Here is a 23,262-nt window from a genome sequence, read left to right on the forward strand (position 1 = left end):
TAAATAAGCTTTAAAAAAGTGCACAGTTTAGTGGATTTTAGTATATTCACAAAGTTTTGCAAACATCATCACTGATTCAGAACATTGTCATCACTGAAAAAGAAACTCTACCCATTAAGCGGTCACTCTTGCTCCAGCCCCTGGCAACCACTAATCTACTTCTGGTCTGAATGGATTTGCCTGTTCTGGACATTTCCTGTAAACGGAATCACACGCTATGTAGGCTTTTGGGTCTGGCTTCTTTCATTTAGCGTGTCTACAGGGCTCATCTGTGTTGCAGCATGTATCAATACTTCATTACTCTTCTCAGGTTTTTCTGGGCCTCCCAGATGGTGGTTCCCACGTGCTCGGGCACAGTTCTGCTCATGGACCTTTGCTCCCCAGAAGACACTTGGGAGAAGTGCCTCACAGCTGCTACCTCTGCCCAGTTTGCAGGTGCTGTTCTCCCGTCTCGGTTTTGTCTTCCAGTATTCTTCAGATTGGAAAACGCTAAGGTGTCAAATGATATTCAGTTCCTATCAGGTCCTCCCCCCAACACACACACACTGGAACTACGTCCTGTGCAGACTTGGGGACATGGCCTCCCTCCCTGCCTGAGTGTGGCCCCTGTTCCCCAGGCCTTTCAGAAGACCCCACATTCAGCTTGTAATGACAGACTTCTCTGGTGCCTGAGGGAGGGCCTGGTCTTCCTCTCCTGCATCTCTCATTCACTGCCATACTCCAGACCAGAGTAGGAAGGAGCCCAAGACAAAACAAACACATGCTAAAACAAGAATTGATGTGAGTGATTTTTAAGGCTGTGTTTCCAGGAAAAACCTGTAGGGGTGTGGGAAAGTAGTGTGGGGAATATGTGGAAGCCAAGAAGGAACTGATATCAAGTGAGGTCTCACAGAAAGTAACCTGAGCCCAGTCTCACCAGAGACCAACTGTGCACGTCAGCCCTTGGAGTCAGGTGTTTGTACCCTGCACCTGTCAGTCACCAGTTGAGGGCTCCTCCTTGCGTGTATACAGTCCAGGCCCTTTAGCCTGCAGGGTTCCCTGGCAAAGGACATCCTGACAAGCTGAGGGCAGCCCTTTGACATAGAGATGCTGGTGTTGGCTATTAAGAAGTGAAAGCAGAGAGTCTCAACTACATTCTTTCTATTTTTTTATGTTTTATCTTATTTTATTTTTATTTGAGAGAGAAAGAGAGATAGACAGAGACAGAGAATCCAAGCAGGCTCCACTCTCAGCATGGAGCCCAATTTGGGGCTTGATCTCACAAGCTGTGATATCATGACCTGAGCTGAAATCAAGAGTCAGATGCTCAACAGACTGAGCCATCCAGGTGCCCTAAATGGCTTTGGCTTTTTAAAAAAATATATTTTATTTATTTTTGAGAAAGACAGAGAATGTGAGCGAGGGAGGGGTGGAGAGAGAGGGAGACAGAGGATCCGAAGCAGGTCCCACCATGCTGACAGCAGTGAGCCTGGTGTAGAAGCTCAAAGTCACAAACCACGAGATCATTACCTGTAGAAATCAACAGTTGGACGCTTAACCAACTGAGCCACCCAGGCGCCTCCGGCTTTGGCTTCTTAAAAGGAATCTTGGGCAACTGAGGAGAAGAGTTTCAAAGAATGAGGCCGAGAAGGTTCCCCTGAGTCCTTAGTGAGTTCTGAGTCTCAGTGAGAAGTCAACATGACCCCAGAACTGGCCTGTGCCTAGTTAACCCTGCCACCAGGAGCCTGAGCAGACCTTTCAGGGTACAGCGTGACTACTCAGGAAAGGTCCCTCAGGGGCCCAGGCAGAATTAAGAGGCAAGGGAAGAAGACAAAGAGAGGATATGAGAAAGGGTGAGGGGAAAATGGAGGAAAGTAGGCAAGAGAAGGTAGAGGGTAGGTAACACATAAAGAAGTCAGGGGTAAAGGACAGAGAGGAGACAGAGGTGGCCATCCTGGAGGGTGACAGGTACCATTGGCAGCAGCTTCTCCTGTGATGTTTGCAACCTAGGCTTCCGGACACTGGTTCTGTGATGGAGGCCACATTCACTACATCCTTGTCACAGCCCTGCTCTCAACCCTTCAGCTACCTTCCCAAATTATCCCGGGGGCGGGGGGAAGTCCAGGAGGGTCTCCATGGTAGTCTGACCTTGACCCCGCAGACCTTCTACAGGCTTTGGGCTGAAGGTGGCCAGGAGAACCAGGAAGCAGAAGCCCTGATCTGGCCGGCAAACAGAGGGCCCTCAGTGAGTGTGCCAGCCTGTAAATTGTCCTTTTGTTTCGCGGGCTTTACCGAACACGGTTTTATTTCATGTGACTGTGCTATTTCAGGAGGAGTAAATATTGCCGGCGGTCTGCTTAAAAAGGCCAATGACCTGAAATTTTTTTTTTTTTCCCTTTTCTTTTCCATTTGAATTATCTCCAAAAGACAGGTCTGCCCAAGCATCGTGCCATTTTAATTCATTGGCTTTTACTTCTAACTTTCCCTTTCTGTCTTATGATTTGTTGAGCTGGCAAACAAAGGGAAAAAGAGAAGGGGAAAAAGATACAGGCACTGACCTAGGCCCGAGGGAAGAGGGGGAGATGGCCAGGGTGCAACCTGGAAGAGGGCAGGGAGCCATAGGCCCTCTGCTGCCGTTGCTGCTTCCGGAACTTGTGTTTGACCTATAATTATAGCCTCTTTCCTCCGATTTCCTCTGTGAAAATAGCAACATTCAGACTAAGCACAGAATAGAAAAGAGCCCTACATAAAGGATCAGGGATTTATAAATACAGTTAAAATTACAGGATTGTTACCCCCACGGTTCAGTTGTCTAAGAGTGGGTTGGGAAAGGGGGAGCGCAGTTCTTGAAACTTGTCTCAGGTGCTAAAATACCCAGGTGTGCTTCTTTGGGGGCCCTGTCAAGGAGAGATTTGATACAGGTTTTTTTTTCCCCCCATTAGATGTCAATCATCGTAAGAATGGATGTCCCTGGCCAGGCCCCTCTCACTCCCAGGAGTTCTGTTTTGACTTCTTAAGGATTCTCACTCACCATCTGATTGTTCAGGTTCTTCTCAACTCATTATCTCTAAGGAGGGGGAACAGGATATCCTTGTCTCAGCAAATACCTCCTAGTTTTCTGCACTTTTCCTCCCAGACAAACAAACACCGCATTCATGTTGTTATTGTCATGTTCTTATATGGCCCAGCACCCTGCCCATAGCTTACCCACACTGGCCCTCTCACTGGGATCTCTTAACTTGGAACAAGTGAGAGGTCACCAGGAAAGTTCATCTCTGGTGACTGAGACTGTCAGATGGAAATATGGCCATGGAAAGTGGAGTAGCCTGTTGCCGTGAAAGAGTGTGAAGCAAACATGAATGAGCAACAGAGGCCAGAGGCAGAGACAAAGGTCAGCCTGGTACTGAAATCTTTGGTTCTCATGGTTTCTGAGGCCTAGCTCCATGTATCCCTCATCTTTGCAAGGTTTTGATACTCAAACTTTCCTTGAATTCTGCAAGCAATAGATTCCCTCTTTCACTTCTACTAGTTCAAGTGGGGTTTTTTGATGTGCACAACCAAAAGTCTTGACTAATGTGATAGAGCTAATGCCAAGAATTCCCTAGGGAAGTTGATGAAGCAATATTATCAGTGCAGCTTCTCAAAATTAGTTTCACAAAGGGCTAAGAACAATGTTTATATGATGCTGACTGAATCACTGTCACTGTCCTACTTTCCAGAAGATAAGCCTTGGGAAGAAGAGTGAAAATATCCTAGGCAACATTCATGACCCAGCTACTGAAGAAGAAGAAGGAATCTGGGAACCAGACTTGTGGCCTTGCCTCTGCCTTCATTGAAGTGTAATTGCACATGAGCTTTCCAGATAGGAGATTTCCAGAACAGAGTGCCAGAATTATCTTCCCATCACTCACTACAATGTCTTAACTCTCACTATGGGATCTATGGTAAGTTGCCCCAGCGTCCCACATCTGCCTCTTCGTAGAGCCGAAGAATCGTGACTGATCTTGGTCAGCATAACAGCTGACTCTATGCTCTGAGTTGTCACCTCCACTCTAAATGACTACAGTCCCCTCTCTGTGTCTACAGGGCAAATATAATGGTCTGACATGATGGTGTAGAATATGCCCTAGGCTGGGCATCTGAGGACTTGGATTCCAGCTGAGGTTTTGCTACCAGGCACTTAGAAGCTAAGTCTTGGGTCCAGTTTCTTCATCAGCTAAATAAGGGATCGGGCAAGATCATCTCTAAACTCCCTTTTTACTCTCATGAACCATTACTCAAAGGTAAATTCCTGGCCTAGAATCATTCTCCACAATGAGTACTGTTTGCTTTCCACCCAAAACAGGAGGAACAAAAAGGAAAGAGAACAAGAAATTCAGACATGTTGTTTTCTCCTGTTTAAAGTGAGATGAATCTTTTTTTACAAATTAAGGTTATTTCAACATTTGATTTGATTTTTGAAATAACAAGTTTATTACACAAGAAATACAAGTTTACTATAGAAACTGTAGATATAAATAAGTAGAAAGGAAAGAATTTAATCTATAATCCTTCCTAGCAAAGATAGCCTCAATATTTTGTGTGCATAAATGTTTTTCTGTATACAAATATACATTTTTTTAATGAAAATAGGATCAGAATATCCATTTTGCTTTTCAAGTTGATCTTGACATACTGAAAACATCTTTCCATGTTAATAAATATAGAGCAGTGATTTTAATAGCTGTATGGTAATATGTTGTTTGGGTGTACCTTAACTTATTCACCAATCCCCTATACTTTGTGCATATATATACACTTTGTGTGTGTGTGTGTGTGTGTATGTGTGTGTGTATTTTAAGACCTCTGAGTTAGCAGACAGTACAATTCAACGTGATAAAGGATGCGCCACACCCTTCCTTGTGGGTTCATGTGTTAGTCAAGCTCTTTCACGCTACAAGGAACCATTTGAGTCCTCTGTACCATGTGACCTCCCACCACCCTGGTCACAACTGATTGGACTGGCATTCTCTCCTCCACAACGGCAGCCAACTGGAGGCTGGCCAAAAGCCTATGAGGGGCCTGGCAGGCGTCCTGTGCCCTGAGAGGGATTCCTTTCCAGGGTGGTGCTGAACAAACCAAGCAGATTCTCCCTCAGGGGAGCCAAGGCTAGACCTATGAGCAACCTCCGTTGGGGGGGGAGGGGGGGCAGGCACTGGGATGACTCTGTGGGGTAAACCACATGCACTGAAATAACCAGTGGGTTTCCTACAACCTGGGAGAGGAGGGAATCTCTTCCTGTATGAGTCCCAGGGTTCACCCTCCCTGGCTCTGGGTAGATTAACAAGGAGGGTGAGGGTGTGGTGTCTGGAGCCCGAGAGCTCGGGTTTGGATCCTGACTCTGTACTTCTTACCTGTGTGATCTTAGGCTAGTCCCTTAGCCTCCCTGTTCCTGAGTTTCCCCATGTGGAAAATAAGGACAATAAGGCCTACTACAAAAGGTTGCTGTGAAACTAAAAGAATTAATGTTTTATTTATTTCTAGGAGAGAGAGAGAGAGACAGCGTGAGCAGGGGAGGGTCAGAGAGAGAGGGAAACACAGACTCTGAAACAGGCTCCAGGCTCTGAGCTGGCAGTCAGCACAAAGCCCGATGCGGGGCTCGAACCCACGAACCGAGAGATCATGACCTAAGCGAAAGTCGGATGCTTAACCGACTAAGCCACCCAGGCGCCCCCAGGAGATGCTATTCTTATCATGCCTCTGCTAGTACGGTCTGCTTTACCTAGAATCTCAGGAATTTAGGACTCTTACAGGTCACTAATATCTGCAAAGACACACTGATGACTTCAAATATCCTGCTATTATTACTCTTTGAAAAACTTTTTTTAATGTTTATATTTTTGAGAGGGAGAGGGAGACAGAGCACGAGCAGGAGAGGGGCAGAGATAGAGGGGGAAACACAGAGTCTGAGCTGTCAGAACAGAGCCCAACAGTGGCTGGAACCCACAAGCTGTGAAATCATGATCTGAGCTGAAGTCAAAGGCTTAAATGACTGAGCCATCCAGGCGCCCCTAGTTTACTCTTGAAGTACTTCTGTTCCTTCCACCAGATTCCTTTTAATTTTTTTTAATGTTTTTATTTATTTCTAGGAGAGAGAGACAGTGCGAGCAGGGGAGGTCAGAGAGAGAGGGAGTCACAGACTGAAAAAGGCTCCAGGCTCTGAGCTGGCAGTCAGCACAGAGCCCGACGTGTGGCTCGAACCCACGAACCGCGAGATCATGACCTAAGCGAAAGTCGGATGCTTAACCGACTAAGCCACCCAGGTGCCCCTTTTCCACCAGATTCCTAACCTCTTTAAGGGCTTGGGTTGTACCTTAGTTTCCACTGTGCCCTCCATGGTGCCTTGCGCTGGGTAAGTGTTCAACACATGCTTGATTCTGCCATTTGGTAAGAGAGTATTTGCCGTGCAGCCCCAGCACAGCCAGCTTGGACCAGTGCAGTGGTCGGCTGGGCCAGCAGCCCAACTCCCCCTCCCCCATGCAGCCTCCCCAGGCCGGTCACCCTGGCTGGCAGAGCACCCGCAGCCCTGCTGGCAAGTGGATGCCTAGCGCTCCGTGCAGAGCCGAATTCTCCAGACTGGAAGTTGTAGCCTTCTTCAGGTTGCAGACTTAGAAAACCATCTCTGCCAAACCACCAGGGCCTCCCTGACATGTGCCAGAGCTGACAACATATAGGGTTACCTGGGCGCCTGGGTGGCTCAGTCGGTTAAGCTTCTGACTCCTGATTTAGGCTCAGGTCATGATCTCACGGTTTCTGGGTTCAAGCCCTGCATAGGACTCCATGGATATCGCAGAACCTGCTTGGGATTCTCTCTCTCCCTTTCTCTCTCTCGTCTCCTCCCCGACTCGTGCACTTGCTCACACTCTCTCTCTCTGAAAATAAATAAACTTAAAAAAAATATATATATATATGGGGTTACAATCTGTTCTGGGGACTTCTCTCTTCAGAGAAGCAGCAAACCTGCATGCTCTAGTTTCCCCTCTCAGGGGGTGTCCCTGAGGCTAGAGTCCTGGATGAAGAATGGAATGAGGGCAGTGAAGGTTGCTGGTCCTTCTCACGGCGTTGGTCTCCTCTGGACCCATCTGCTCACCTACTTGTGCCATCAAACATGGGCTTTCAGTGTCTGATTGCTGAATAGCCCTTGAAGCCCCAGTTTCCTATTAGCTGGAGAGGGGCTCAGCTGAGCAGGACAATAAGAAAGAGGAATTCCAGGGGACAGGCAGCAGGTTTAGTACTAAAGGCATCAGGACTTACCTGGGCATGACTCTGGGCCAGCATTCTGCTGGGTGTGTTGTGTCGTGTTAATAACAATAATAGTAACAGCAGGTAAATACAATTACCACCTGCCAATTACTATTCCAAGCATCTTATGCTTCTTAGCGCACTTAATCATTACCCCAAGTCATTGGAGTAGATGGTATTATTATCTTCATTTTACAGATGAGGAAACTGAGGCACAGAGAGATGTTAGGTAACTTGCCTGACTTCCCACAGCCTCTCTCAGTGACACACCTGGACATGTACCTAATCCCTACTCAAAAGCTTTTCAATTAATGTTTAAGTATAATCCTGTATGCAGGCACACATTTCATTCTCACTGGAACTCTGTAATGGCTTAGAGGTTAATGTGGCCCCATTTCACGGAGAGGAAAATCGAAGCCCAGAGAGGTGAAACATGTTTGGGTCACATAAGTAACAAGTAGTGGATTTCACACCAGGCTCGTCTGGCTCTGTGACACAAAGAAGACCACGTAAAAGGACAGGAGATGGCTTAGTGGCCTTGGGAAAGGAGGCCATTGGAGACCACAAAGAATTAGGGTTGTGCAAATCGGGTCTGCTGGAAATCACAGCAGGCACAGCAAAGGAGCCACACCTCTGACTACCTGGTTCTTTGCTGGTTTCCAGCCATATCAACTAGCTAGATGGGTGAGCTGATTTAAGACTCATGGCGGCCTGCCTTTTAGAAAGGTGAACTCAGCAGAGCTGAAAACTGGCTCTAAATGCAGCCAAATTGGGGCACCTAGGTGGCTCAGTCAGTTAAGCATCCGGTCTCGGCTCAGGTCATGATCTCACAGTTTTGGGTTCAAGCCCCGCGTCGGGCTCTGTGCTGACAGCTAGCTCAGAGCCTGGAGCCTGTCTTCGGATTCTGTGTCTCCCTCTCTCTCTGTCCCTCTCCTGCTCATGCTGTCTCTCTCTCTCTCTCTCTCTCAAAAAGAAATAAAATATAAAATAAATAAATCAATAAATAAATGCAGCCAAATCTCCAAATAGAAAAATCTCAAAGCTTTTCTTGCACTCCATACTCACTTCTAAGCCATCTAATTTTTTTCCCCTCTCCCTGATGAGTTTGTTCAGCCCCCTTCACACTATCTCTGACTCAAGAAAATTAAGATTCTAGAATCCCAGAACTGGAGTGAAACTTAGCAATGATCTAAAGCACCTTGTTAAGGCTACTTAAAGCAAACTACTGCTTCTCATTGCGTGTTTAAACTGTTTCTCCCTGAGGCAGAAGATTTTCCCCTTGTTAATGAGACTGAGAAACTGGCTGGTGGCAGAGCTATTTCAGGTACTTACCCAGGAATTGTACAAAGGAGGCTGATACTTATGCTATCTCCCAAAAGATAGATCTGTCTGCCAACCCTCTACCAGCGGCAGAAGCAGCAAGGTCCTCAATGGGAAAGGCCAAAGGGTCTAACCCACCGTTTCCAAATCAGAAGGAGGTCTAGGAAGGTCACCAGGAACACAGAAATACATAGGATCTATTAAGAAATTCACAGATGTAGGGATCCAGGGTGGCTCAGTCAGTTAAGTGGCTTGGGTCATGACCTCATGGTTTGTGAGTTCGACCCCCCGCGTCGGGCTCTGGGCTGACAACTCAGAGCCTGGATCCTGCTTCAGGTTCCGTGTTTCCTTCTGTCTCTGCCCCTCCCCTGCTTGTGCTCAGTCTCCCTCTCTCTCAAACAATGAATAAACAAACATTAAATAAAATTTAAAATAAATAAAATTAAAGAAATTCACAAATGCATAATGTTAATACCATGAGATTGTGTTATAGGATAATTGTAAGCAGTTTTAGGCAAGCACTCAAACCAGAAACTATCAGTGCCTGCAGGCATCCAGAGATCTCACCAAGAAAGAAACCCAGGAAAACAAGTGAAGTCTAGAGAAACTGCAGGCCTGGAAGCAGTAGGGCTTCTCAGTTGAGGGTAGGTGGCCCTGGTTTGGCAATCTGAATTTGTCCTTTCTGGCTGTGGGATCACAACCATTGACACACCTTGGCATTGTCAGACCTTCTTTTCATTGTGCAGCTGTCTGATTGGGTGGTTGCCCACACTGAAGAGGAAATGAATGGTGACTATAAAATTGAGTCCATAAAATGAATGACTATAAAATTCAGTTACACTTTACAGATACTTTTAAAACTTTTTTTGAAAGTTTATTTAGTTATTTTGAGAGAAAAAGAAAGAGTATGAGCAAGGGGAAGGGCAGAGAGAGAGAAGGAGAGAGAATCCTAAGCAGGCTCTGCACTGCCAGCATGGAGCCCAACATGAGGCATGAACCCACAAACTATGAGATCATGACCTGAGCAGAAACCAAGAGTTGGACGCTTACCGAATGAGCCACCCAGGCTCTCCTACTGATTTTTCTCAACACCAGCGCCATTGTCTGCACTAAGCACTAATTGATTACCCAGCCAGCAACTTTTAGATAGAGTGAGGAGGTTTTTCTAATATGGTGGAGGCTTATTTTGAGCTCAGCATCTCTGGTGCCATCCACAGAGGGCTAAGTTCCCAGCTATGGCATTGCTGAGGCCCTCGGCTCCCAGTAGGGAGACTGGATGATGGCACCAATAGGCACATCAGGGCACTGATGATTTAAAAAAAAATTTTTTTTTACATTTATTTATTTTTGAGAGAGACAGACAGAGCGTGAGTGGGGAGGGGCTAAGGACAAGTGAGACACAGAATCCCAAGCAGGCTCCAGGCTCTGAGCTGTCAGCACAGAGCCTGAACGTGGGACTCAAACCCACAAACTGCGAGATCATGACCTGAGCCGAAGTCGGACACTTAACGGACTGAGCCACCCAGGCACCCCCAGGACACCGATGATCTTAATTATACGTCAGTTGTTCCTCAACAGAAGCTGACAGCCAACCTTAGATAAATGTCTGCTGAGGTCAGGCACCCTTGATGAGTGTTATACACATGTTGTCCAGTGAAGCAGTACTTCAGTATCCCCATTTTGTAGATGAGGAAACTATAAGAGATGAAGTCATTCTCCCAAGGTTTCTGCACTGTATTGTGATTTCCATGAGAGAAAGGACTCCTTTATTGCTGCCTCCCTCACACCCAGAACAGTGCTAGGCATTGGGAATCTTCCAGTAAAAACTTTTTGAATGGGTGGATGAATAGGGTAATAAATGGTGACGCAAAGAAGACTATATTCTCTAGAAGGATTTTCTAGGCTAACTGAAGAAAGCCATAATAATCCACAGCTCTTTTAACCTTCTCTTTCTCCACGTATTTGCCCACTGGTCGAGTGTCTTCAATGGGAAGTGTCTTACTACTCTGTGGGTGTACAAGGTTGGTTACTAATTTTGGAATGCTTGTGAATCCTGGGCCCAGAGTCATGACCGAGGCTGGTGAGTCATATTCCCCACACAGAGCACCCTACACACTGGCTGTCAGAATAAGCCAGAAGTTGCCATCTCGTCCCCCGCTCTGGCTATCTCATTTTACCTTCTTGAAATGACGAAGGATATTCTGCAGAGGGTGGGGTCAGGGTGACGGTAGACTTCTGGATACCCTTGCTCTCTGGCAACCTGCAAATTGCACAGGCTCTGCTGGAAGCCTCACATTCTACTGGAAGAATCTATCCCTCCTCTAGGAGATCAGTGTGAACCTATAAGTGGCTGCGTGTCTTTATTGCAGGCAATGGCTGCAGGAGCCCCATGAAGCCATTGGAAGGGGTACATAACATAACCTGTCACTAGACCCTTAGCCTCTATAACAAAGGATACATTTTCTCATTCCTTACTCAAAGAGTTTAAAAATACAAATGCCCCTCTTCTGGGTGGCTCAGTTGGTTAAGCATCTGACTCTTGATCTCGTCTCAGGTCATGATTTCACAATTTGTGAGGTGGATCTCCGCGTTGGGCTCTGTGCTTCCAGTGAGGAGCCGGCTTGAGATTCTCTCCCTCCCTTTCTCTCTCTGCCCCTCCCCTGTTCACATTCTCTCTCTCTCTCTCTCTCAAAATAAATAAATAAACATTAAAAAAAAGTACAAGTGCCCCTGAGAGAGGAAACACATTGATTTAGTCACACGAAGGTGCAAAAAGCTGATGGAAGACAGGAAGAAGACAGAGTTCAGCAGAATTAAAACAGGGGCAGAAGAGACTTGGCAAATAACCGGGTACTGAAAATACCATCTACTATCTCTCATTCACATTGTGGGTTATTCAGGCGCCTTTGTGTGCGTGGCTGGGGCAGATGACTAAATCCTTGCTTCCAAGACTGCCAGTGGGAGAAATAAAAAGCCAGGAAGAGAAGAGAAAAGGTCTTTTGCTAGAGTAGGTCACTTGTTACCTGTGAACAACACCATGACCATGTCCTGATAAGTGATGAGGTTAAAAGTTAGAGATTTTCATTTTCTCTTCAGATTTTAATTTGCATATAGTCTGCCATCCCCTTTATTATAGAAAATGGAGAGTGGATAGTATCTGGCTGTGTGAGGACACTCTGACTGGGTGAGCCACCCCAGGATGCTTCCCAACGTCAGTTCCTCTGCCAAAAATGCCCCGATAGTTTCACTCCTCCTGACCGAAGTGGATAAAGCAGGTGTAAGGACAGAGGGAGAATCGGTGCTCTTAAAAATAGATCTGACTTAGTAGTCTTTAAATAACTAAGGATTGTGATACAAGAGAGGGCTACTTACATTGGATCTGTATCTCCACCGAGAGCAGAATCTGACAAAGTGGCCCCAACTGACTTGCATAAAGCGATTTGGCTTTGCTAAGTAGGAACTTATAAAAGGTAAGAGAGAGGGGCACCTGGGTGGCTCAGTTAGTTAAGCTTCCGACTTCGGCTCAGGTCATGATCTCATGATTCCTGAGTTCAAATCCCACATCGGGCTCTGTGCTAACTGCCAGCTCAGAGCCTGGAGTCTGTTTCAGATTCTGTATCTCCCTTTCTCTCTGACCCTCCCCTGCTGTCTCTCTCATTCTCTCTCACTCAGAAATAAAAAAAAAAAAAAAAAAGGTAAGAGAGCTGCTAAACAAGAGAAGGTCCTTCGCTGCAGCAGGATGGGTTCTGATTTGACTGAGATGGTCACTAAAATTCAGCCTACCTTGACACATAGGGATAGAGTGAATCCTTATCATTCAAAGTATGGTCCCCAGACAGCCTCACTGGAGAGCTTGTTAAAGATGTTGACTCTCAAGCGCCACTCTCAACCTACTCAATAAGGATCCCTCCACCCCCACAAAATTCCCAGGTGAAACACACGTACCCAACAGATGGAGAAGCCCTCGACTAAATGACCTTTACAGATTCCTTCCACTTGAGGATTTCATGGGCCATCTCCAGTTGAGAAGCAGTGAGCCCTCTCTGCAGAGGGGGACCTAGTTGCTAAGGAAGTCTGAAGCTCATCAATGTTCCCCCTCCCAAGCCACAGCTCTCCACTCGTTTGTTTTTATAGGACATGTTTCTCCGTGACCTCAAGGGTACTACAGCTGAAGTCCCTCTGAACACACACCAGACTCCCTGTAGCAAATTCCTGGGAGACCACACAGCTTGAGAGTCTGGTGTGTGTTCAAAGGGACTGCAGCTGCAATACTCTTGAGGTATGTCTCCCTCAGGCCCATCAAAGACATCCAAAGCAAGGAGTGAGGCAGGTAGTCCGGTGATTAGTGTAGATCCTAGCTTTCCTCCCTGGGCCAGAACCACCTACATACCTCCCTGTTCATTCATCTGGGGGCTACAGATGGCAGTCACCAAACATATCATCTGCTGAAGGATCATAAGGCAACTCACAGATTTTCCCTGGAAGGATTTATGAAAGTCATTATGCATAAGTTATTCATCAATACCAATAAGAAAAAGAATACCCAAATCTCAGGTGGGGAGTGAGGGATCTCGAGATATGGTGAACAACCCTCTAAGAGGATCTAGTTCATAGACACACACATTGGGGGGAGCAGATCCACCCAGACGCTGATACCAACTATTGATTTGATCCATTTGGAGTGCTATAACAAAATACTATAGCCTGGGGGGCTTACACAACAGACATCTATCTTTTCACAGTTCTAGAGGCTGGGAAGTCCAAGATCAAGGTGTTGGCATATTCAGTTCTTGGTGAGGTCATTCTTCCTGTCTTATAGATAGCCAGTTTTTCATTATGTCCTTACGTGGCCATTCATCACAGTGGATACATCAAGAAAGAGTTTTGGTGTCTCTTTCTTCTTATAAAGGCATTAATCCCATCATGGTACCCTACCATCACGGCATCCTCTAAACCTAGTGACTTCCCTAAGGCCCCATCTCCAAATAGCATCGTGTTAGGGATTAGGACTTCAATATATGAATTTGGTGGAGGACACAGACATTCAGTCCACAACAACTATCAATGTAATGGACATCAGAAAGGCTGATTTTTTTCCCCCTGAAAGGGTATGTTCTTGGCTAATATTTTTTAAAGAGAAACAAAAAATTAAAGTTATGCATCTTCATAACAACTAGTAGTCCTGTAGAAATGTAATTTATCAGTCCCTAGGGTGTCTCCACTCCACCATTTCAGGTCAAAGATGAACTGCACTATTTATTCATAGTAAGGAAAGCAGTTTGGATCTAGAAATTCTCCAATGTTTGATTTCCCCATCTATAAAATGGAGGGAATTATAAGAACTTCTATCATCATATATCATTTTACAGTCATGTGAGGGTTAAATTAAATAATCCATGAAGTGCCCTGCTACAGAGTAGACATTAAATATACAATGGCTATTACTATTGCTGTAGTTGCTATTATTGGACATGATATTTAAGTCTTTCTGGCTCATCTACTCTCTTTCTACCATTAGGTTGAGACCTCCAAGAAACAGGAATTAAATGTCCTCAATAGACTCCTTCTTACCTTCTTGAGTTTATAAAAGGTCTCCTGCTTCCTGTATCTCATGGAGCAGCCCATATAGGGATCTGCCCTTCGAGAGCCTAAGAACAAATGTGGCCCCTAGTCTGACTACTGGCTGGAAGAACTCCTCCTGAATCCTGAGCTCCTGGTAAAATTTGTAGCACAAGGTAGGACTTGTTTGTCAGGAGGCCAGGAGATCTCCTCCACCTCTATGACTCCCATTGTTCCACCCTGGTGAGCACTGATCTTCATCCATACCTCTTCACCCCTACCTGCCTGCTTCCCCTTATACGACACTTCACCCCTGAGCACATATCATGCAGCTGGTCTTCAAGGGTTACCTCTCCTTATGTTAGCTTTCATTTCTTCCAGGATTCCTTGGGGTCAGCCATCTGAGCAGACCCCTTGGAACATACCCAGTACTTCATGGATGGGTCACCTGTACATTACCAGAGTAGAAGAAGGTATCATTTCTACCCTGCTCATGCAGTCCTAACCATACCCATGACGTCAAAATCTGTTGTCATCCATCCATGGAAGACCCACTTCCCCAAATTCTATCATCCCAATTCCTTTGTCCAATGCTCTTAAAGCACATGAATGGCTTGTCCTCGGGCCTTGCTCCTCTCCTAGTCAATCAGCCAATTATCTTTTTCAGGAAGTTTCCTGCCTTCTTCCCCAAGCCAAGGACCCCTCGACTGAATTTACCCCTATTATTACCCATTATATTAGAATGACTTGTGTCTCTGTCTGCCTCCCCCAGTAAATCAAGTTCCAGGAGGGCTGGGGCCATGTGTTATTCATCTCTGTATCCCCAGCATTTAGCACTGTGTTTAATACATAGTAAGCATGCAATAAATATTGAAGAAAGAAAGAAGGAGAAGGAAGGGAAAGATAGGAAGCAAGAAAGAAGAAGAAAGGAAGAAAGGAAGGAAGAAAAAAATGAGAATAGGTTGGATTTAAATCTGTAGAATTCCCACTAGCCCTGAGCAATGAAGCTAAAACCCATCCTCCTCTACATTTAATCTTCCAATGTTTCCCTCCCTGTTATTAATATAAAAATAGAATGAGTTTATATAGACTCATTAAAATAGTTGGCTAAATAATCATTATGTTTCCTGGATCCCTTGGCCATCAGCAAGCCCTATAAAGTACTCTCTACTGACAGCAGGGCATAAAACCATCATCAAACGCAAACACTGAACTTTTTCCTGGTCACAGACACACAGTCCATTCGAAGGTCAAGGTCAGTCACTTCTTGTGTACATGAATCCTTCACAGCTGACAAACATTTCCACACACATCCAAGGAGAGGGGGAGAAGAACCAAGAAGCTCTTAGGAATTCCCTGTTGGTCATAATAACCTTATAGGTATCTCCACAAATGGAGAGGAGAAGGGCCCAGAGAGGTAAACAAAAAAACAACACAGTCAGATCATTATGAAAGTGTCCACAAGTGTACACATACAGACACACTCAACAGTTTAACTTTCCTAACACTGTTTTGCTCAGATTAATAATTAAATGGCCTTGTGTACTTTGAAAAGAAGCCAACTGCTCAGCAAAGAGAGGTGACAGAGAAGCATATCAATGAGATCAGCCTGGAATGAAGATTAGTCAGCCCACCATGCAGATAATCTTGAGTTTCTTGAATTCATTTTCTATATTTTCTCTGCCTGTGTCTAACTTGGCATTTTAGAGGTGGATTAGATATGAGGTCTGGAAAAGGTTCACTCAACAAACTTTGGTTTATTCCAGTCATTTTGGTCATTGTTCTCTCTACCAACTAGAAGTAATAGTTTGACTGTGAAACCTGAGCTAAACTGTGTTGGTTCTGTTTGGAGGACAGTTCCTCTTGGCTTTGGGAACTAATCCATCTGGGTCCCCCCTTTCATTAGAGCATGCCTCCTTATTAACAAAATGAAATCTCTCTGAATAAAGAGTGTGTATTCCCCATGATTCACTTTGTGGTCAGGGATTTCATTACTGAAGGTAGAAATCATGTGGGAGGGGACTACTGGGAAAAATGAGTGTGGTTGTAGGAAAAGATAAATTACTATCGATTACTTTTTTAAACACTGTCAAGTGCTAATCTAGTCCCTGGAAATAGAGGGAGAGATTAAACTAGAGTTAGCAGGAAGTCTGATGTGAGCCCACCTAATGCTCAGGCAAGGAAGGCAGGAAATGCGGAAACGATGCATGAGAGGGACACACCCACATGCCACAGCAGAGGATTGTCCTCCCCAAATCAAGGGAGAATGAGTGCTTCCCAGAGATCAGACTGTCCTCCCCTCCTTGGGCACCTACCAGGCAAGGATGCAGATTCTTGCCTGGGTCAGCCTTCTTCCCACCTTCTTTTTTCCTCCTTCCCTCTCTGCCTCCTTTCCCTCTATCCATTTTTATTGGCCGTCTTTTGTGTCAGATACAGGGCAGGTGATAGGAATATGAAGAAAATCATACAAGTCCCTAACCTCAAGTTATTGTTTGACAAACCAACAATGCAGTTGTACTACAGGGCCTGTGTCAGCATGCAAAGTGCCAGGGCCAGCGGGGCTCAGGGGAAGCTGTGGACGTTTCTACCTGGTGGCCAAGCCTTCATATAGCTGATTTCAGTAACGATGCAGTTCTTACATTTCTGCACACCTACTGCTCTAGATTAAAAGAATACAAAGAGACATCTTGACCAAACTCAACATAAGAATTTCAATTGGATCTTGTTTGAAAAATTACCTATTAAAGGACATAACATTTTGGAAAATGTTATATGGACTGGAATGAGGTGATTAAGGTGATTATCATTAATTTTCTTAAGTATAAGAAAGATGATTGTGAATATCCTCATTCATTAATGTCCTTATTTTTTTTAAGAGATATGTGTTGAAGTATTTAGGGGTCCTGTGTACATCTTACTATGAAATGGTTAAAAATACATATGGACAGCAAATTGCAAACAATTATGGAATAAGTGATTGTAGAATTAAAGAGAAGGGTTTGTGTGTCAATTGTACTATTCTTTCAACTTTTCTACACATTTGAAGCTTTTTGATGTAAAAAAAACTGAGATTCTCACCTCTTGTTCACTGTTATACTAAGGATTTCAGTAGAATAAAGCCATTTGTGTGTTGATTAGCCAATAGATAATCATAGCTGATATTTATCATGTGCCAGGAAATTCCGAGCTAACATGGGTTTTCTCCTTGAGTCTTTACAGCAACACTGCTTTCCGGGCTTTTCTTTTCAGAGAGGGGAACCGAGGCTTGGCAAGGTGAAGTACTTATCCCACATCACACAGCTGGTAACTGTCAGCGCCAGTTTCCAGCCTGGCTGTGATCTGGTTCCAGACTGCCCACTCTTAACCACCACTCTCTACTCATGGCCCCCCAGGAAACACTTTGAAATGCAATGTCTAGTTGAAGTTATGGTGACAGAAGTCATTGCCGTGAAGGGCAATCTGTCAACCTGTGAGTACAAACAACCATTGTAAGAGCCTTTCCTGTGTTGATAGAGAGAAGGGTCTCCAGGGCAGGAGGCTTCCAGGGAAGGAGAGGCCATTGGTGGAGCAAAGGGCAGAGAAAGGAAATGGGGAATGGAAGCATGGCCTAACCCTAAGCACCCACAACTGTTTGGGGGCAAATTAAAGCTGTTAGGCAGGTATTTCTGTCTGGAGCAGCAGACAAAGTATTTTCTGTTTAGTAGAAAAGGTGGTATGATTAATGCTGCCCCATATCACTACAGAAGCCTGGAAAAAAATCAGAGCTGAGATGGAAAATAGTGCTTTCTTCCCTAAAGGTTTCTTAATCAAGGTCTCTTTATGTCTGAAGTTCCTATTACTGACCCACCATTGAGGACATGCAAGTGGTTTAACAGAGTGAGACTAGGGCTGTGTTTGAGTCACTGTAACCCCTTACTACCCCTTATGACCAGAGCCAGAGAGTGGAGAGCAGGATGTTCCCAATCAGCTTCTGTAGGAGTTTCAACTATGACCTCGACCTTACTTGCCCTCTCCTCCAGTCTCCTGACTAGCCCATTGCATGGCCAGCCTGGCAGTCTCACCATGTAGTAAGCCAGGGTCAAGTTCTATTTTGCTCTTGGTGTATGAAATATTAAGAGTTAGAGAAATCATGTAAAAAGTCAAAAGGATGTAAACTTTGCAAACACCAGTCTCCCAGGGATTTGGCATTAGAACAGAAGTCACTTCCTTCAGTGCCCTTTCCTTACAGCCCAGCTTTTCCTGTGAGGACAGATCTACCTCCGAAAACATCTGTCTAATTCTGAGTAACTCAGGACTAACCATTTATGCAGTGAGGCCAAAGGTCTCCTTGTACAGAATTTGGGGACTGCCCCTGAGAAATCTTTTTTTTTTTAAACAAACACAATTGTGGCAACTGATTTCAGTACATATTTCCAGAAACTTCACAGCATTGTGACAATCACAGACCTTCCATCAGTCCCAGAACAAGGGACTCTGAAGCAGCCCTCGGAAGACAAAAAGTTGAAGTCAAGTCTGATGAATCCTGTGAAGCAGAATCCATTTCAACTGAGAGAAAAAGGAAGTCATTACCCAAACATCAGAAAGCTACAGAAATGACAGCTATTTTAACAATTCCAAAATGAAAGGTGCTCCTTGGGGAAGAAATGGAACAATGGAAAAATATTTGTTAAAATAAATGGCTTTGGGGGCACGTGGGTGGCTCAATTGGTTAGGCATCCAACTCTTGGTTTTGGTTCAAGACATGATCTCACAGTTTTGTGAGTTCAAGCAGCGTGTCAGGCTCTGCGCTGACAGTGTGGAGCCTGCCTAGGATTCTCTGTCTCTGTCTCTCTCTCTGCCCTTCCCCAACTCATGCTATCTCTGTATCTCTCAGGATAAATAAACTTAAAAAATTTTTTTTTAAATAAATGGCTTTCACAGGGCATTTCCCCTAATAGTTTCCCTTAACCCAGATAATTCTCTTGCCTTGAATCCATCTTGCACACCACCCAGCTGTGAGCATACCATGAGCTGCTGCCATTTCCTTGCTTGTTTTTTTTTTTTTAAATATTTTTATTTATTTCTAGGAGAGAGAGAGACAGCGTGAGCAGGGGAGGGTCAGAGAGAGAGGGAGTCACAGACTGAAACAGGCTCCAGGCTCTGAGCTGGCAGTCAGCACAGAGCCCGACGCGGGGCTCGAACCCACGAACCGTGAGATCATGACCTAAGCGAAAGTCGGATGCTTAACCGACTAAGCCACCCAGGAGCCCCATCATTTCCTTGCTTGTAAGCCTCAGTGCCTCCCACCCAACCCACTAGCCCCCAGAACTGGTCCCCTTCCTCCTGGCTCTCTAAGCTCCAAGACTCCATTCTCTCAGTGATCTTTCTAAAGGTAAGCATGAACCCACCCTTCTCCTACTTAAAACTATGGCTGGCTCCAGATCCCCTACATGATAAAATCACACACTATTTGGCACTGAAGGCCTTCAGGATCTTTCTCTTGCCTCCTTTTCCCAGACTCAACTGCTATCATAGCCCACACGCATCCTTTGTTCCAGTTATACAGACTTCTCTAAATTCTCACACTGTCTTTAATAGGTGGCCTCTGTCCATGCCTTCTCATTCACTGTTCCCCCTGTCTAGAATGCCATTTTTTCTGAGTCCACAGAGTACAGGGAAGCTTCAGAACTCAGCCAAATGTTACAACCTCAATGGAGCCCATCCAGAACTACTTTTCTCTATCTCCCTCTTTCTCTCTCTCCACACACCAGATGCCACACACACACACACACACAGACACACACACAATGACCCCAGCTTACTTCCCTAGCCACCCAAATATCACACCTTTTTCCAGGGCTCTGCTTTCTCCTCTGTTCCCACACTGCTGCCCGCCCACATATATGGTGAGTCCTTCCTTGAGGACAGAGCCCACACAGTGCTCATCTTTGTGTTCTGGTTCTTAGCACAGTGCCTGACACCCAGTAGGTGCTTCATTGTGTGGAAGGAATCTAGATCCTCCCCAATCAGCAAGGCCAGGCTCAAATTCTAACTTTCCTAAGTCTTCCCAGACACCTGACAAGAAACATTCCTGCCACCTCGGAACTCTATATCCTATATTGTCTGTGAATTGTTACTTCTCTCTTCCTAAAAATTTTTTTTTTGTATTTTCTAGGATTGAAAAAATTTATCCTTCTAAACTATAATATGCTTTCAGGAAGTCACAATTTTTACTCCCTCCCTTCCCCGACTGGCCTTTGGTTTTGTTTAGGAAATATTTTTGATGAATTAATTTGTCACCAGGTCCTTTATGACATCAACATCGTGTTAAAGTTTAAAATTGTTTAAAAACATCAATTGTTATAAAGTCTTAGTTTATAGAGAAAATGTAGCCAAAAGACTGGCTTCATTTATCACCTCTTAAGAGGCCCAGCATTTCTGTAAGATGAATGCTCTATATTCAGAAGTTGCAGGGAAGCCATGGGCTAATTAGGATAAAAAGTCCCAGCCCTGCACCATGGCCACCTTCTCCATTGTCTGTTCTTCTGCTTGGCTTCTTCCCAGGCTGGACTGCTTCCCTTTCCAGGGCCAAGGGATTCAGGTTTACAGACTGAAGTCCTCTCTGATTTTCTGGGGACAATCCCTTCAGTGCCTGGTTCTCTGCTCTTCTAATAACACTTCATCAACAGGACTGGTAGCTCTGCGGCCCTAAGGGCAAAATTTATATACATTGCTTCTTTCAAAGTGACTTTGGAGAAACTTCTTTTTTAGTTTCACCATTTCAGAAATTCTGAAATGCAGATCTGGGGAAGGAGAAGGAAATGTATAAAAACTCTCACTTAGCTTCTAAACGGGTCACTTCTTTGTATCACCAGCTACCTGAAGAGTCTAGTTGCCTGGAGGCCTGTAGCTAGGACAGTGGTGTGCTAGATAGGGTTCCTGGGCTGCAGTCTGGAACAGCATCAAAGTACCTCAGGGTTGGAAGAGGCCAATAGGAAAGCAGCTGGTGTCTCTACCGCCATTCTCCCTCCACCTCTATGACCCTCTCTTATCCTCTGTGGCCACCCTGACACAAAGTGCCCCTCAATGTCCTTGGTAGCCGAGTGTTTGTTAGTTGATGGAAAGGAGTCTCGTTTCAGTGTCAGACTGACACTGGTAAAGGCTCCCTCTGACAGCCTCTTTTGCCCATATTCTTCATATCCTGGAATTGAGCATTGGTGAGATGGGAATCCAAATCCATACACCTGTTCAGAGTCAAGGAGTAGCCAGGAGTTGAGAACAAGAGCGCAAGGTATAAGATTATTTGCGAGATAGATGGACATGGGTCCAGGCCAGCCTGGGAAGGCCAATGTGACATAATTATGCTTAACAAAAGTGGGGCTCAACCTAGTCCAAGAACCTGGGAGCATCTTGTAGGCAATCATCCAGGAGGCTAACAGCATCTCGGGGTTTAACAGGTATGGGACCTCAAGCTGGGGAACTAGGTCCTGGGGCAGGAGATAAACTATTGGATTTTACAAAAGAAATGCTGAATTATCAGGCAGAGGCTTGGTTAAAACAGAATATCCCAAAACAAATTGATAACAAGGAATCAGGATACTAAAGTCAAAATCTTGCTCACCAGCTGTTGAACTGCCTTGGTGGTGGGCTACAGGTGGAGAATCTAGAGCCAGGCCTAGTGCCAGACCTGGGCAGGACTTGACTTTGCATGTGGAGCCCTCCCTATTCTAAATTATTATTTTTTTAATATTTAAAAATGTTTTATTTACTTCTGAGAGAGAGAGAGACAGCGTGAGCAGGGGAGGGTCAGAGAGAGAGGGAGATACAGAATCTGAAACAGTCTGCAGGCTCTGAGCTAGCTGTCAGCACAGAGTTCGATGCGGGGCTTGAACCCACGAACCATGAGATCATGACCTGTGCTGAAGTCGGGCGCTTAACCTACTGAGCCACCCAGGCGCCCCTATTCTAAATTATTTTTAATGTTTATTTATTTTTGAGAGACAGAAAGAGACAGAGCATGAGAGGGATAGAGGCAGAAAGAGAGGGAGACAGAATCTGAAGCAGGCTCCAGGTTCTGAGCTGTGAGCACAGAGCCTAATGCAGGGCTTGAACTCACAAACTGTGGGATCATGACCTGAGCTGAAGTTGGATGCCTAACTGACTGAGCCCCCCAGGCACCCTGGAGCCCTCCCTATTCTAGATGACCAGCACCAGAAGGACAAAGACCACATGTGGCTTGCTCTCCACTCAGTAAGTGCCTGGCACAGAGTAGGTGCTGAATAAATACTTATTGAGGATGACCATTATGTAAATTATTGGGGAGAAAATGAGAAAGCCAGGCACAGCCTTCTACAAGAAGGTCAGAGTTCTTCTTTGTCCTGCAGGCAGCATTGTTACCAGAGCCCTATCTGGACCATTCCCACTCTAGTCCCTGTATTTATTTTAACAAACACATATAATGCTTGCCACAGTCCAGCAAGTATCAACGAACTTAATTCTCAAACCAACTCTATGAGTGCTTGCTTTGGCAGCACATTTACTTAAACCACTCTATGAGGTAGGTACTTTTATTAGCCCCATTTTGTAGATAAGGAAACTGAAGCACAGAGAGGTCAAGTAACTTGACCAAGGGTTCACAGTAACCAATAAATGATAGAGTCTGGATATGTAGCCAGACACTCTGGCTCTAGAACCCATGCTCACATAGTCTAGCATCTAAGGGATCCAGACCCATCACTATCCATGATTTGAGAGCTGTGTAGTGCTGATCTCTGTGACCTTCCAGAGGCCATTCACCACTCATAAGCATCTTGCTAAGCCTGAGATGCTGGCAGTGGCTACCAGATGTGGAAATGTTTCCGATTGCCTTTGCATGTCTTGGAAATGCAAAGTCCCTGGCCCTGGACTATGTCAAGGCCAGCTTCATAGGGGTATGTGGCTATGTAGTCACACAGGTCCCTGTGCTCAGAAGGGCCTCCTGTGCTTGGTTTAATGTTCTTTTGTTCCTCTGTCACCATCATAGAATTCCTAATGCTTTTTCTTTTTTTTTTTTCAACAGAGGGAGCACACAGGAGGGGCAGAGAGAATGAATCCCAAGCAGCCTCTGCACTATCAGCGTAGAGCCCAATGCAGGGCTTGAACTCA

The sequence above is a fragment of the Hyaena hyaena genome, unplaced genomic scaffold, assembly GCF_003009895.1.
Source record: "Hyaena hyaena isolate Hyena2069 unplaced genomic scaffold, ASM300989v1 scaffold_43, whole genome shotgun sequence".
NCBI lineage: Eukaryota > Metazoa > Chordata > Mammalia > Carnivora > Hyaenidae > Hyaena > Hyaena hyaena.